General features: G+C 42.8%; 1 protein-coding gene across 1 annotated transcript in view; it reads left to right on the top strand.

The window, feature by feature from the left end:
- Nucleotides 1-733: 733 nt before the first annotated feature.
- Nucleotides 734-13,136, top strand: part of PRDM1 (PR/SET domain 1) — a 102,957-nt gene continuing 90,554 nt past the window's right edge. Inside the window, exons 1-3 of the mRNA XM_074581028.1 lie at nt 734-769; nt 1,414-1,513; nt 2,284-2,322. The gene's annotated coding sequence lies outside the window, so the exon portion shown is untranslated. The remainder of the gene's footprint in view (nt 770-1,413; nt 1,514-2,283; nt 2,323-13,136) is intronic.

Genomic DNA, 13,136 nt, shown 5'->3' with positions numbered 1-13,136 from the left:
GCGGGGGAAGGAGCGGGGCAGGGGGTGAGGCCCTCGCTGCGGGGGCTCCTGCCCCCCGTGTCCCACCACCCCACCTCCGGGGCCAAAGTGAAAGCGAAGCGGCTCCCAAAGCCCTTTGGGGGTGGCCGCAGGCGCCATGTGACAGCCGGGAAGCGGCCCGGCCGCACGGGGCTGCGGAGGGCGATTAACGGGAGGCCGGGAGGGGGCGATTAATGGAAGGCGGCGGGGGGGGGCTGTATGATTTCTAACGGCTGCGGTGCCCCCCCCCACCCCCTCCGCCCTCTCGCCGGAGCGGCCCCGCACCGCCTTCTCCTTTCGCTTCGCTTCCCTCCCCTCTCCGCCGTCCCGCTCCGCGGCCGGTCCAGGGAGGCGGCAGCGGAGGCCGGGCCGGGCAGGGCAGGGCAGGGCAGGGCGGGCGGCTCCCCCCGTCCCTCCCTTCCCCTCCCCTCCGCCGCGTCCCCCTCAGGCGGGGCAGGGCAGGAGCGCGCCCCGCAGCGCTGCCCCCGGGAGGAGGGACTCGCCGCTCCGGCATGGTCACGGCGGCTTATTAGGGTGGTCGCCTCCCTTCCCTGTTTTTCTTTTAATTGCTATTTCTTTTTAATAATTTCCCTCCTCCTCCTCGTCCGCCGCGGCTGTCACCGCTCTCACTGTTACTCTTATCACCGCTCTTCCCCGGCGCGGCCCTGCCCCTTTTGTGCCCGCCGCGATGAGGCGAGGGGCCGGCGGCCGGCGGGCGCGGCCGGCCCGCGGCGCCCGGGGGCAGCGGCAGGTAAGCGGCGGGGGGGCGGGTGACGGCGGCGGCGAGGGGCGGGAAGGGGCCAGGCAGGCCGTGGGGTGGGGGGAAGGGGAGGCCAGCCGGTGTTCACAGCGGGCGAGGTGCCGGTGCGGAGGGCGCGGAGCCGGGCGGCGGTGCGGTGACACCCGGTGCCGCCCCCCCCGCCCCCGGAGCAACCCGCTCCTTAACCGGCCGGGTTTGCTCCTTCCTTTGTTTTATTTAGGCTGTGTATAGAAACTTGTTATCGCCGCCAGCCAAAAGGACACCCCCATCCCCCCCCCCCCCCCCCCGACACACACACACTTCAGACCTCCGGGGTCTCTGCCCGTTCCCGCTTCGCCCCGTGCTTTAACTCTCCCCCATACCAATATTAAACCTGTCTCCTGCGCGTCTTCCCTCTCTCCAGCCTGTCCACCCTCCCGAGTCGTGTCCCCCCTGCTCTCGCCCTCCAACCTTTGTGCCTATTTTGATTTATTCCACACACACCCCCCGCCGCCTTTGGTTTCTAAGGGACTCCCCTCCAACCTGTCTGTAGGTATGTTTGTGTAACCGGACACTGAGAGTAGCTGTCTGCCGAGGAATTAACTCGGCAACCCCCAAAGCTTAGTTTGCATTCAATAGAGGTGTTTGTTTTGCAGGTTTAAAACCCTCCAGACGGGTCGAAGAAATCGCCCGAAAAGAGGAACCACTTGGCAGATTTTTGTTTCCTCCCGTGAAATCCCACTGGACGTGGTGCAGGTGGGATATCAGGAGGGGAGAGATTTTTTTTTGGGAGGGGGTGGGAGTTGGTGGTGGTTTTGGATGGAGAGTGACCAGGCGCCGAGTGGGGTTGGGAAGAGAAGGGGGGAAAGGGCTTTAAAGTTGGGAGCGTGGAGCCGCGCTTTCCCCCTTCCCCTCATCTGAGGGCAGGGAGGACAGCTCAAGGCTCTCGCTCTCTCGTTCGTTAAAAATAAATACTACAGAAGTTGGCAAATTTTGTAGTTTTAGAGAAGTGGATTCTCTCCAGGATTAACGAAAAAAATGTTGATGTTTGAGGAACTGCTCTTGCTCAACCCGTAAATAAAGCGGAGATGTTGACAGTTTGTCTAGCCTCTGGTAAACGAGAACAAAAAAACATTTCATTTCTTGAAGGGCATCAATAATTGTGAGGGTGGGAGGGGGAGGAAGGAGTTTAACTATTAACCTTTATCTGGGATCGTAAATGACTTGAAACTCGTGTTTCTGAAGCTTCTTTTACCCATTTGCTTTTCTGTTTCCCCCCCCCTTCGCTTTCCTTCCCTGGAGATGGTGAAAGGTAAATGAAAACGATGATGCTCGCATTAATTGGACAAGCAGGCGATTTTATGGCTCACCAGTAAAAAATAAATGCTACGGGAAAGTTGCTGTTTGCAGTGCGAGCGGTGGGAAAGTGGTCTGGAGGGTGTGTGGGGAGGGGGGGCCGCCAGAGCAACGGGGCTGGCTGCGGGCTGTGCGGTTACTTTAGGGGGGTTTTGGTTTTGTGTTTCCAGATCATTCACTTGAAGACACAGGAGGACGATTCGTGGAAGGTAAGAGAGCCTTTTTCCCCAACAATTATGTCCTCTGGGGCCACGTACCTGAGTGTTTGCCTACCGCTCAGGCCCGCAGTGCCAGCACACTCGTGCCGGGAAGCAATAAATAAGGAGAATGCTGAGCTGTTGCTGGTCACGGTGTGGATACTGGGAAGCGGAGTGTTTTTTAGCAAGCAAATAAGCTGCTTTTACGCACCGAGATGCTTGTTAAGCTGATGAATTCCTCCGTTCCAAAAATATGGGGTACCCTTTCTTTTCTTAATCAGGACATAGCTTAGGAAAACAGGAGATGAAGAGTACAATGAAAAAGTTTCTGTTGCGACTGTTTTCTACACGTGGAAGTAATATGCTGAACTTAAGATGTAGGTTGTTTCCAACAAAGAAGTTAGTATTAATTGTGGTATGAATTGGGAAAAAAAAAATAACCTTGTACCTTCTTAATTGCACCTTTCCCAAATGTGGTGTTATGTTATTTTGTGGCACGATTGCTGTCTGAAGTGAAATAAAATGACTCTTACTACTTAGGAAAATAAACTGTCCAGCCACCAGAACTCTTCTCCTTCCTAAAGGCTTAATGAAGTGAAAGAGGGAGATCTTGGGGAGGAGGCAAGGATGGAGGAGATACAGGATCATAAAATTTGGCAGATCAAGTGATTGGGGGTGTGTGTGTCTTTGTTAGTTTGTCAGCGTTGCAGTTACAAGCAAAATATGCTGTTCCAGTAAATTCAAATTCAAGTAATTTAAAATGAAAATTGTAAAAATGCTTCCCCATTATATTTTTTTTCTTAGTAAGAACAGCGTGTTTCACTTGATTGTCATTATTTTGTTATTCTCTTGTCTAGGAATCAAAAATACAAAGACTGAATAATACTGCTTATTCTCATGAGTTACTGTAGAAATCTGTACAGCATGCTCAGTTGTGAGGGAGTTCCTCTTCCCCCCTTTTAAATGAGTCCCTGCCAGCAACAAGTGTGTTGATATACTGATCTGAAGGACTTGGGCATGATGCCAACTCAAGCAATTTAAATGACATGGTTAATAGTGTCTCTACTGTCCTTATCACACAGTAGTTGTCTTTAATAAACTCAGTGAACTTCCAAGTGATAATCATGGATGACAAATTAACTTGAGTCCTAGCTCTCCTGTTCAGATGAACTCTGTTGTGCTCTGATTGATAAATACTAAATGCTAAAACAGATGAACTATAAGAATTTGCAAAATGTACCTCTGTCCTCTAAATATGTGATTTTTTTCAGGCAAATAAGAGCCAATTAGATTATCTGAAGGAATTTCTGGATTCTACTGCTAGCAGTGTCATTTTCTTAAGTTTTTCTGTAGTAATAAATTTATGTGGGGCACTGCATCCTTCAAATGAATACTTATAGAACATTTGAAAAGGGGAAATAATTTTGCATAAAGTAGGTAAGCCAGTATAATATGTCTAACAAATTCAGACACTCTGTAATTCCTGTAAAGCATTTTGGATGGAAGTGAAAATGATTGTTCCATCAATTTCAATTTGAAATAGGTAACCTTTAAAAAGCAACTAACAGAATTTCAGAAGTACGCACACAGGCAAACAGTAAGCTGTTTCACAGTGGGAGTTTTTTGAGTACCTCTAGTACTTTTCCCCTTGTAGAATTAAAAGATTATGACATAATGCGAAACTACAGAAGAAGAGGCAGAGTAGTACAATTGACAGTTTAACTGCGAATTGCATGTATGATTGCTTAGAGTATGATTTTTATTTTTTGAGATATTTGATCCTAAAAATATCTTTGCTAGATCTCATCTTCCTGATTTCCAAACCTGCTAAATCTTGCCAAAAGCCGTAGAAATGCTCATGTTCTCAGCAGCTGTTAAGAGCTTGCTAAAGCGCTTAATTATGATGTGTTTCATGTCTTGTGGCTGTGATTGAAATAGTGCCCTGTGCTTAACCAATAAGTTTGGAAATGCTGCTTTTAATGACCAAGATTGTATTTTTGAAAATTAATACATGAATGCAGATTGTCTAATGTCACAGGTCTGATTTCTTGTGGCTTAGTTTGCAAAATTCATTCCTTTGAGACTAGTGGAAAATAACTAGATTCTACCTGTGTCTTAAAAGTAACAATAGATAAATAATATAAATAATTACTTTCCTAAAAGCCTTGTACAAATGAAGAAGTGACAGATTTTTTTTTTCCACTTTATATGTCACCAATCATATTACAGCCACAACTAAAGTTATTTAAGTGTTAGCTTTCATAAAAGTGAAAGACCTAACCTGAGATAGTACTGAAGTCTTATAATGAAACTCCTCTGGCCCAGAGAATGGGGCAAAGAAGGGAATGCGCCTTTACGTATATATTCGCGATGCGTTAGATAGATAGTTAATTTCAGTCATTCCTTGACAGTATGGATCTGGCCTATTCATTAAAAATAAATATTTGTTGGTTCCAAGTAACATTTGGAAAGATACTCGATGATGTGAAGACACAGTATTTCTAGAAACGCTTTTTGATAGCTGATAGGTCACTCCTCCGTTTTGGATGCTCTGAAGTTAGGATAGTGGCTTTCTGATACTCAGGATGTGAAGTTAAAAGTGATCTTCATTGTTAAGCCTTGTGATTTATGAGTTTTTTCCCTGCAGCCCTCCTCAAACCTGATAGCTCTTTCAGTTTCACAGTTGGCCTCATGTTCCACTTTTCTTTTTGCTTTGAAGGCTGGGCGGAAGCCTTGTCAGGGTTTGGAGTTGTACTGCTCCGTGCGGGGCTGGGTGGCTGTGCTTGAAACCATATGGGTGTTAACTCTTCAAGAATTGTTGCCACCGTTCCCGATTCCTCTTTTGTATTAAAACCAATGCTTAGGATCTCTTCATTAGCAGTGTAATGCATTAGAAACCACAAGCTAAACATCATGTACTTACATAATGGCATTTTGAAAGGTAAGGCTATGAAGACTTGGGGTTTTTTTTTGGTGAAAACAGGGCACATTAAGCGCACAGAAAAAGTGTTCAGGTTCAGAAAGATTTACAGATGTAGTATGCCTGAACCATTTCTCTCTAAAACATCTTTCCCTTTTATCCTCCGTTGTTTGCCGTGTTCATCACTTAAGACCTGAAATTGCTAACATGCATAATAAGCACAATTTTACTACTGTGAGGAATGCCACTGAAGTAGTTGGAATAATTTTTGGTAAAGCAGTGCCCTGTGTTTGGAGAATGGACTTGCCCTTGTCTTTTAAGCTCCGCAGGGCAGGGAATTGTCTTCGAAGTATTTTCTGTAAAGTGCCTGGTGTGTCTGTGTGTGCCAAAAACTGATAAATAATAACAAACAGTAGTTGACAATTTATGTAGACTTTTTTTTTTTAATTATTATTTTGGAATTTGCCTATAGGGTACTTTCTAGCAAAAAGAAAAATGCCAGAGTGTCTTCCAGCTGGGGCAAGATGTGCTCTGACAGCGAGAGCAGCTTTTAATCGAAATAGAACACACATTTAATCGATAGTATCTTCTGTGAAGCCGTTGGGCCAAAACATCAACTGGCGTAAATCAGTGTATCTCCACTGAAGTCTGTAGAGACATGGCTGACTTACAGCAGATGATGTGAGCGTCCTTTTTGGCTTTAACAGTTTTCCTTTAATCTTCTTGCCACTTAAACTTTTACTATGATCTGCCCACATTCCAGAAGTGTGGAATGAAGATGGGATAACATTTCCTTACTTCCCTCCTCCTTTGAGCCTTTGGCGGCTTTTCTTTTGTGTGGTGGTGTATGTTTTATTAGTTATATATGCTCTAGTCTCCCCTTCAAGCCTGTGAAGGTAGCCGTCCTCCTCAAATCACACCTGAAAAGGAGTGTCGTCATATTCAGAAACACTCTGGTCTTGCTTAGCTTGCCAGATGCAGGTGTACTGTAAATAGCTTCCTGATCATACTGTATTTGTTACTAAAGGTTCCTAAATACTGTTGTTAGTAACCCTCTTATTAGCAATTTGTGTCATGTGAAGAAGTTTAGAAACATTGCCCCCCACATCTATTTCCCAGAATAATTTTATTGTGTCTGCCAAGCATCTTAATGTTTTAGTTACTAAACTACATCATCCATATGAAGTAATTGAAAATGCTGAGTGTGTACAGCTTGTGTGGTGGGAAGACTCAAATGATATTTGGGCAGTAAAGAGGAGAAATAAATGATTTTTCTTTATCTTCCAAGCCTCTAATAAACAGTTTTGAATGCAGTGTTAGTAAACTAGTTCTTGTTAGACATGGGAAAACTGTGAGTAATGAGCCGCTCATTTTCAAAAGTTCAAGCTAAATCTTTTTCTTTCCTATTGAAGTATAATGCCATTTTTAGAAATTCAGGATAAATATTTTTAACAAAACTTGTTTTGTTAAGTAAAGCAGAAGGGTAATCAAGTTTGTTAGACGATTGCCCAAAACTGATGGTTTTGAAGAAAGATGGGATACTTGTGAGTGTGTGTGTGTGTGTGTGTGTGTGTGTGTGTGTGTTCAGGTTTGGAAGCAACAGAGAAATCATAAATCCTAACACACACAGAGCAGCTATGAGGAGAACGTGATTAACTGCCTAATCATATATTTTTGCTCAAACGTCTTCTCACCCTATGCCCAGTTTTTCCTGAGCTTTATAAACTAATAATATCTTCAGTGGAAAAAAAAAAGTAATAAGATGAAAATATTGTGCCCAGATGCTGCACGGCAGAAGGTTACATAGAAATGTCTGTAGAGCCTGATAAAGCGTGGATTCTGCAAGTGGAAATGAGCATACTCCATTTCCTTTGAACTGACTGGAAAGTTACTTTCCTCTTTCCAGCTTGCCAGTTCTTCCAGAGCTATAAAGGATGGTAGTAACTAAACCTTTCAGCAACATTTTATTAAAGCAGGAAATATATGTAATTACAACATTTCAAGTGACTCAATAAAGATACATAGAAAACCAATAATATATGCAATAATTTTAGTTCTTACAGGCACTCAGATGTCCATTTTCTTTTTTGTTTGTAGTTAGGAAAAACTTTGGATGGAAATGGGGCTGCAGAAGGGCAAGAGTTGACGCCAAAAAAGTAAAGCACATTTCAGAGCCTGTCTTGATTTTATTTTCTATCGGTGACGCAGTCTTTGCAGAAAGTGAAAATATTCTAACAAAACTCTAAACTTGACTGTAAGGCTGTAAGAGTTAGCCGTTTTCAAAAATATGTGTCTCTTCAAGCTTATGCAAGAAGACATGTTTTCAGTCTTTTTTTTGTATCTATTTTATTGTCAGAAACACTTTGCAGGTCTTAAATTAGTCCTAGTGGGACATCAGCTCCAGTTGAGTTATGACAGTTTATAGCAGCTGAGGATCTGATATAATGCTGACTTGAGAGCCTGGTCCTGCCAATAATGTAACATTCAATGAAGTCAGATTTCATAGTTAGCATGTTATGGTAAGGAAAATTGAACTTCTACATTTTTACCCAAGAATTTCCTAAAAATATAAATTTATAAGATGCTTTCATAGGAGAGGGAAGTCCTGTTATTTCACTGTTTTTAATGTTTCTTAAACTTCTGTATGGTATTTACAAACTCCAGCTAATGATGAAGAATCAAATGCCATAAACTTGCATTGTAGTTTGCTATGTCTAATGGTGATTTTAGGGTTGCAAATGCTTCACTGGCATTTATTTAATGGATAAAATAAATTCATTTATCTGTTCAGTTGTAACAGCAGCTTATGAATTGGAGAATGATTTCTGTTAAATATTTTCAAGTAACTTTCTTTTCCACCTTTTTAATGAAATTGCAGAAATGTACAAAAGACGAGGTAGATGTTGGCAAGTGATTTAGAGAAAGTAAAAAAAGAAAATAATTTTTTAAGTGAAAATCAGTAAAGCTAGAAATGATTGCTTTTGTGTGAACTTTGTTCCTAAAGAGAAAAACACCCCCAAAAGATTTTTTTCTTTTTAAGTTTTATAAATATTGTAAAACAGTGAAAGAAATTGTACATTGTGGATTGCTTTTGTCTGTAGCAAGGATTTTTTAAGGATAGATCTTGGAGGATTTTATATATTAACTACAGATCACTCCCGGCCAGTCACAAAAACTCTCCATGATGCCTGCTCGTGTAAGGTTTTTGTTTTGAAATCAAACACTTTTCTTTTTTTTTTTTTGCTTCTGCATTATAAACAATTTGAGTAATATATGGGACATGCTACACTGAATAGCAGAACACCCAAAAGTTTAGCGGCTCGGGAGTTTTATCCTTCCACCCTTGCTCTGCAGTTGTGTTTGCGCAAGTTAAGTGTCCAGTTATATGAATCTGCCTGCAGCGGGGAGGGGAACACATGGGAAGGCGCAGACCGAAAGTTCTTCGTGTGGGAGTGTTGGCAAGATCAGAGCCTTGTACTGTAAATTGGCCCTCGTGATTTCAAAATTAAAGCTATAAGCCTAAAAATAGTTACCCTGAATTTAAATACGCAGTGACAGAATTGTAAAGTGCTCTTCTGCTGTGACTTTGTATGCCGAGTTATCTATTATAGAACTTACTAATGAAATTTAAAAAATAAATAAAAAAAAACCACTATGGAAAAAATATATCTGATCAAAGCAATTGTTAGAAATGACACTATTTGATAAGATCATCTACTGAAAATAAAGGGGGAAATGAGATCTGACTGAGGTAAAACCAGGTAAATAGCTTTCAGCTCTGCTTTTGTTATTCAAGAAGAAAGAGAAACAATAGGTGCTGTTTAGAGTCAGGAGCTGCCCTTCTAACCTCTGCTGCTCTTAAAATGCCTGAAGGTTATTGCATGGTTCATGGTGGCTTTTATGCTTGCGGTTCAACTTTTAATTTTCTAACAAAAGGAGATGCAGTACCAGCCTGCTGATAAACACGGCGCAGAACAATCGGAGAGAAAAATGGAAAAATTCCTCATGCTTTTTTTCCTCCTTTCCCGTTAGTGAAGTACACTGGCAGATTTTTAACAGAAGGAGAAGAGCACTGCCTCCTATGTTAAGCTGCCAAAGCTGGAGACGGGTTTTTAAGAAGTGTTTTCCACATTTATTTCTACAAGGATAGGATGTGCTTTTACATTCAGTAGCCCCAGCCCAAACAAATGATCTGTTGCATGCTGTTACGGGAGGTGATCTGTACGTCCATGGGGGCTGTATCTATTTCAACAAGATTTCTAATTCTTGCTGCACTGGCAAAGTCAAGTCACGTTACCCTTAAATCCAGCCTTCGCAGCATCAAAAACTCCAGCTGCCTGGCCCAGAAGCGTTCCTGCTGAGCATGAGAAGCACCCTTTCCCTGCGAGTTGTAAAGCGGGGCACAGCGTAAGTAAACACGGACGAATCTCAGCCAGGGCTTTGGCCCTGTACCTTATACGAGCTGCCTGAATTTGTTGGAGTGATCATCGCCGATGTTTAGAATACCCAGCTTGCTGTGATGCTTTTTACTTGGATACCGGTGCGATCAGAGGAGAGAAGGGGTCAACTTCTGAAGGTATTGTTTTCCAGCACAGCTGAAAGTAATGGAATGTAACAGTTTTAGGAATGTACACCTGTGAGTATATAATAAGAGAGTATCTGTTTGTGTATTTTCCCCGCTGACATTCAGATCAAAGGTTGTTGTAGTAAGAAAAAGGGAAAGGGGCCACATGTCTCTCCAACTCTGACCTGTTACCTTGCTCGTTGTTTGCAAGTTTTCACTAGCAAATCAGTCATGAGCCTGCTTTGATGAGGTGACTTAACTTTCAGGGGTTCACTTAGGGCACATGGATATCCAGTTAAAAAAGTGGCAGATTCAGTGATTTTTAATCACTAAGTGATTAAAAGAAGAAATACTATCAGCAAGTGCTGCCGCATAAATATCAAAACTGATGCCCAGTGCATTGGATAGCGCTGGGATATTGTCACGAGGATTTAAAAAAAACCCCACCGTTGTGTTTTGGGGCAGTGAGTGTTACTCCTGGATGACTGATGCCAGAAAGGCTGACAAGTAAGCTGAGAAACATCTTCAACTCTTTACAAACACATACCAGCTTAAGCATCTTCTTCGACTCTTTACAACTACATGCCAGCTAAAACAAAAAGCTGAGGAGGAGCCTGTCTCTTGCCTTCCAGCTTGCTTACAGCTAAAGGAAATGTATCTCGAATGGAGGGGGATCCCCCAGGCCCTGGAAGTTGTTTAATTAATCATCACTTTCAGCCTGCTCATTAGATGGCTTTTCTTTTCTCACATGGGCAAATGAAAAAGATGATTACACCTGGGAGAAACAAGGACACTTGTTAAATCTTCCACTATTGTTAATCAGAGTTTAAAAAAAATAATAATTTAGATTTAATTTTAGATATGCAGAATAAGTAGAACTATGCTTGCTTGCTTTTTATATAGGTTATGTTGGGTTTGTGCTGGTACATATTTGTGTCATAATAATGTATTCCATTACACCTCACAGTAATTCTTATCTTCCTTAACTGAATTTGCTTAAATCAGAAGTAGTAGCTTTTTTTTATCTATTAAGGTAGAGAAACTTTTACCATCAAATTTTTGCTCGCTTCCGTGACACATCTCACTTGATTTCTGTGTAACAAAGGTGTTTTACGTGAGAGTCAAAACTACCCTCACCAGAGTCTTCAGTGGTTTTCTGCTTCTGTTGCATTAACATTTTGGTCATCATCGACGTCTTGGCAGCTTATGATGTAATTTATCATGTTTCTTCAGCGCTGGGGCTTTGTCAGCAACAGGGAATTTCAGGAAGAATTTTCCATTGGCTCAAGGAAGCCAGCAGCAGCACTGTGAGAATTTTACATGGAAATCTGAGTGTAGACATGGCCTAAGGGAAGCTACTCGTGTGTCTGATTTTGGGGCACGTTTGGTAAAAAGTTGTAAGCCAGGGGTGTTGGGTAACTGCGGTCATCAAGAGCTTAGCTTGCTGTCCGTGCCCGATATGTGTAAGACCTCTTGCAATCTTTTCTCAACATGTGGAAAGTTATTAGTGCTTTGATAATACACATTTTTCTCTTTCCCTGTGGGCTCTGCAGCTCCAGTTTGCTCTGGATGAATTCCTGGGGCGCATTGTTTGCTTACTGTACTCAGGCCTGGGAAATCAGTATCTTATGAGGCGATAAAGGCTGTTGTTTGGGCAGTTTGATTTAAGATGTTCTTTCCAAGATAGCGAGTCAAATCGAGTCCTCATTTTTGCTTCATCCGGATTTATTCCACAGAAAATCACAAGCTGTGTATAATTTGCAAATGTTTGCTTTAGTTGCAGAGTTTTCACAGTGTGTTCTCCCAGTCGAAGGGTGGGGAAAAATATGCAGTAAGGCCTGTGACACCATTTCACACAACCCTCGGCCACATGGTTGTATTTTATTTTTTGCTTTCCATTGGCAGACACTAAAGGGGGTGTTAATTCATGGCCTGCTAATTGTGCTTAGGTCGATTCAGCCGTCGGCAGAAAAAAAAGGGGTTACCAGCCTTGCTGTTTCCCATGGCATCAGTGGTGCAACAGCAAAGCCATCAGCCTGGCTTCTCCTTTGCTTGCGCACTGCTTCTTCAGAAGGTAGCAGTGTGGTTGCTTGTCAACCAGTGGTACTGTGTGCTTGCTGTGTCAGCCCTCTATTTTTGGGTTGACAAGCTATGAAGTAGTGACTTGACTTTCAGGTGGTGCTGCTGTGTGTATCTCAGAGCTCTGTGGTAGGAACTAATTACCTTAAAGATCGCTTCCTGGAGCGATGTCTGAAGGATGTTTGCCTTCAGATGCTAACCTGTTTAATTTTCCCACCGTTACATTGGCTACGAGCAGGCGTGGTGAACTGTTTGCCTGCTGGACCTTGCCCTAGCCCATCAGGTTTACATCTAGTCCATCTTTGGCCATTTGGCTGAAGTGGCATTGTTCCAGAAGGTGCAGGTCCACAACAGCTTAAGCTTTCCCTTGCCATCCAGTTCTTGCCCTCTCCCTCGCTCTAGAGCTGGCTCACACCCATCCCGAAGGCGCCACCCTTACAACCCTCAACCTGCAGACTAAGACACAGAAAATCAAGTTGCTTTCCTGCAGAATTATCTCCCCAAATTAGCTTTTCATGGCAGTGGACACGTTCCGCTGCCAGCAGCAAAGACGTGGTGGGAGCAGACAGCCTGGAGAAGGGGCAATGGTAGCACGGCCCCAGCACCGGCACAGTTTAGTTACCTTGAGAGTGTTGTAAAAATGGAGCTCTTTCCTAGCGCTGTGGTTATTACACATATTTCTAAGCAGGAAGGCCTTTTCATTGTTTTATCACATGTCTGTGTACATGAGAGAGCAAGACAAAAGCTAGGGACATTTTATGCATCACTGTTAAAGGGCCTGGGGGGGTGGCGTTTGTTTTAAATGTTATCAGAATCCTTGTGGTTGGCAGGGACTGAGAGCTGGTCTGTATTGTCATATTATTTTTCTTTATGTTGGAGATAATGTATCAGCATAACAATTTCCAAACTAGGAAACTACACCGCTTTAACTTAAATCCAAGGAACAAGCTCGGTGCCTCTCTGATTCCTGCTTTCTGCAGAAGACTTGGCAATACCATAGCAGGCATTTTTGGCTGAGGCAAGGAGTCTATTTGCAGTATTTATGTAAATATTTTTTTTTGGAGGAAATGCCACTCACTGTACTTCATACTTAAGGTGATCAGCCAGTGGGAGAAAATGAGTTTTTGCTGTTTAGCTTACTAAAGAAGATAGAACCCTTTCTACTTTTTTTTTTTTTTTTGCCTTTTAGATATCAGAACTTTTTATCTTCCCTGTTTTTTTTTTTTTTTTTCCTAAAACAAGGCTAAAGAACTAAAGTATGAG

Source organism: Larus michahellis, chromosome 3 (genome assembly GCF_964199755.1).
Source record: "Larus michahellis chromosome 3, bLarMic1.1, whole genome shotgun sequence".
Classification (NCBI taxonomy): Eukaryota; Metazoa; Chordata; class Aves; order Charadriiformes; family Laridae; genus Larus; species Larus michahellis.
Note: the sequence above shows the minus strand (reverse complement) of the source record. Positions and strands in the feature narration are given on the sequence as shown.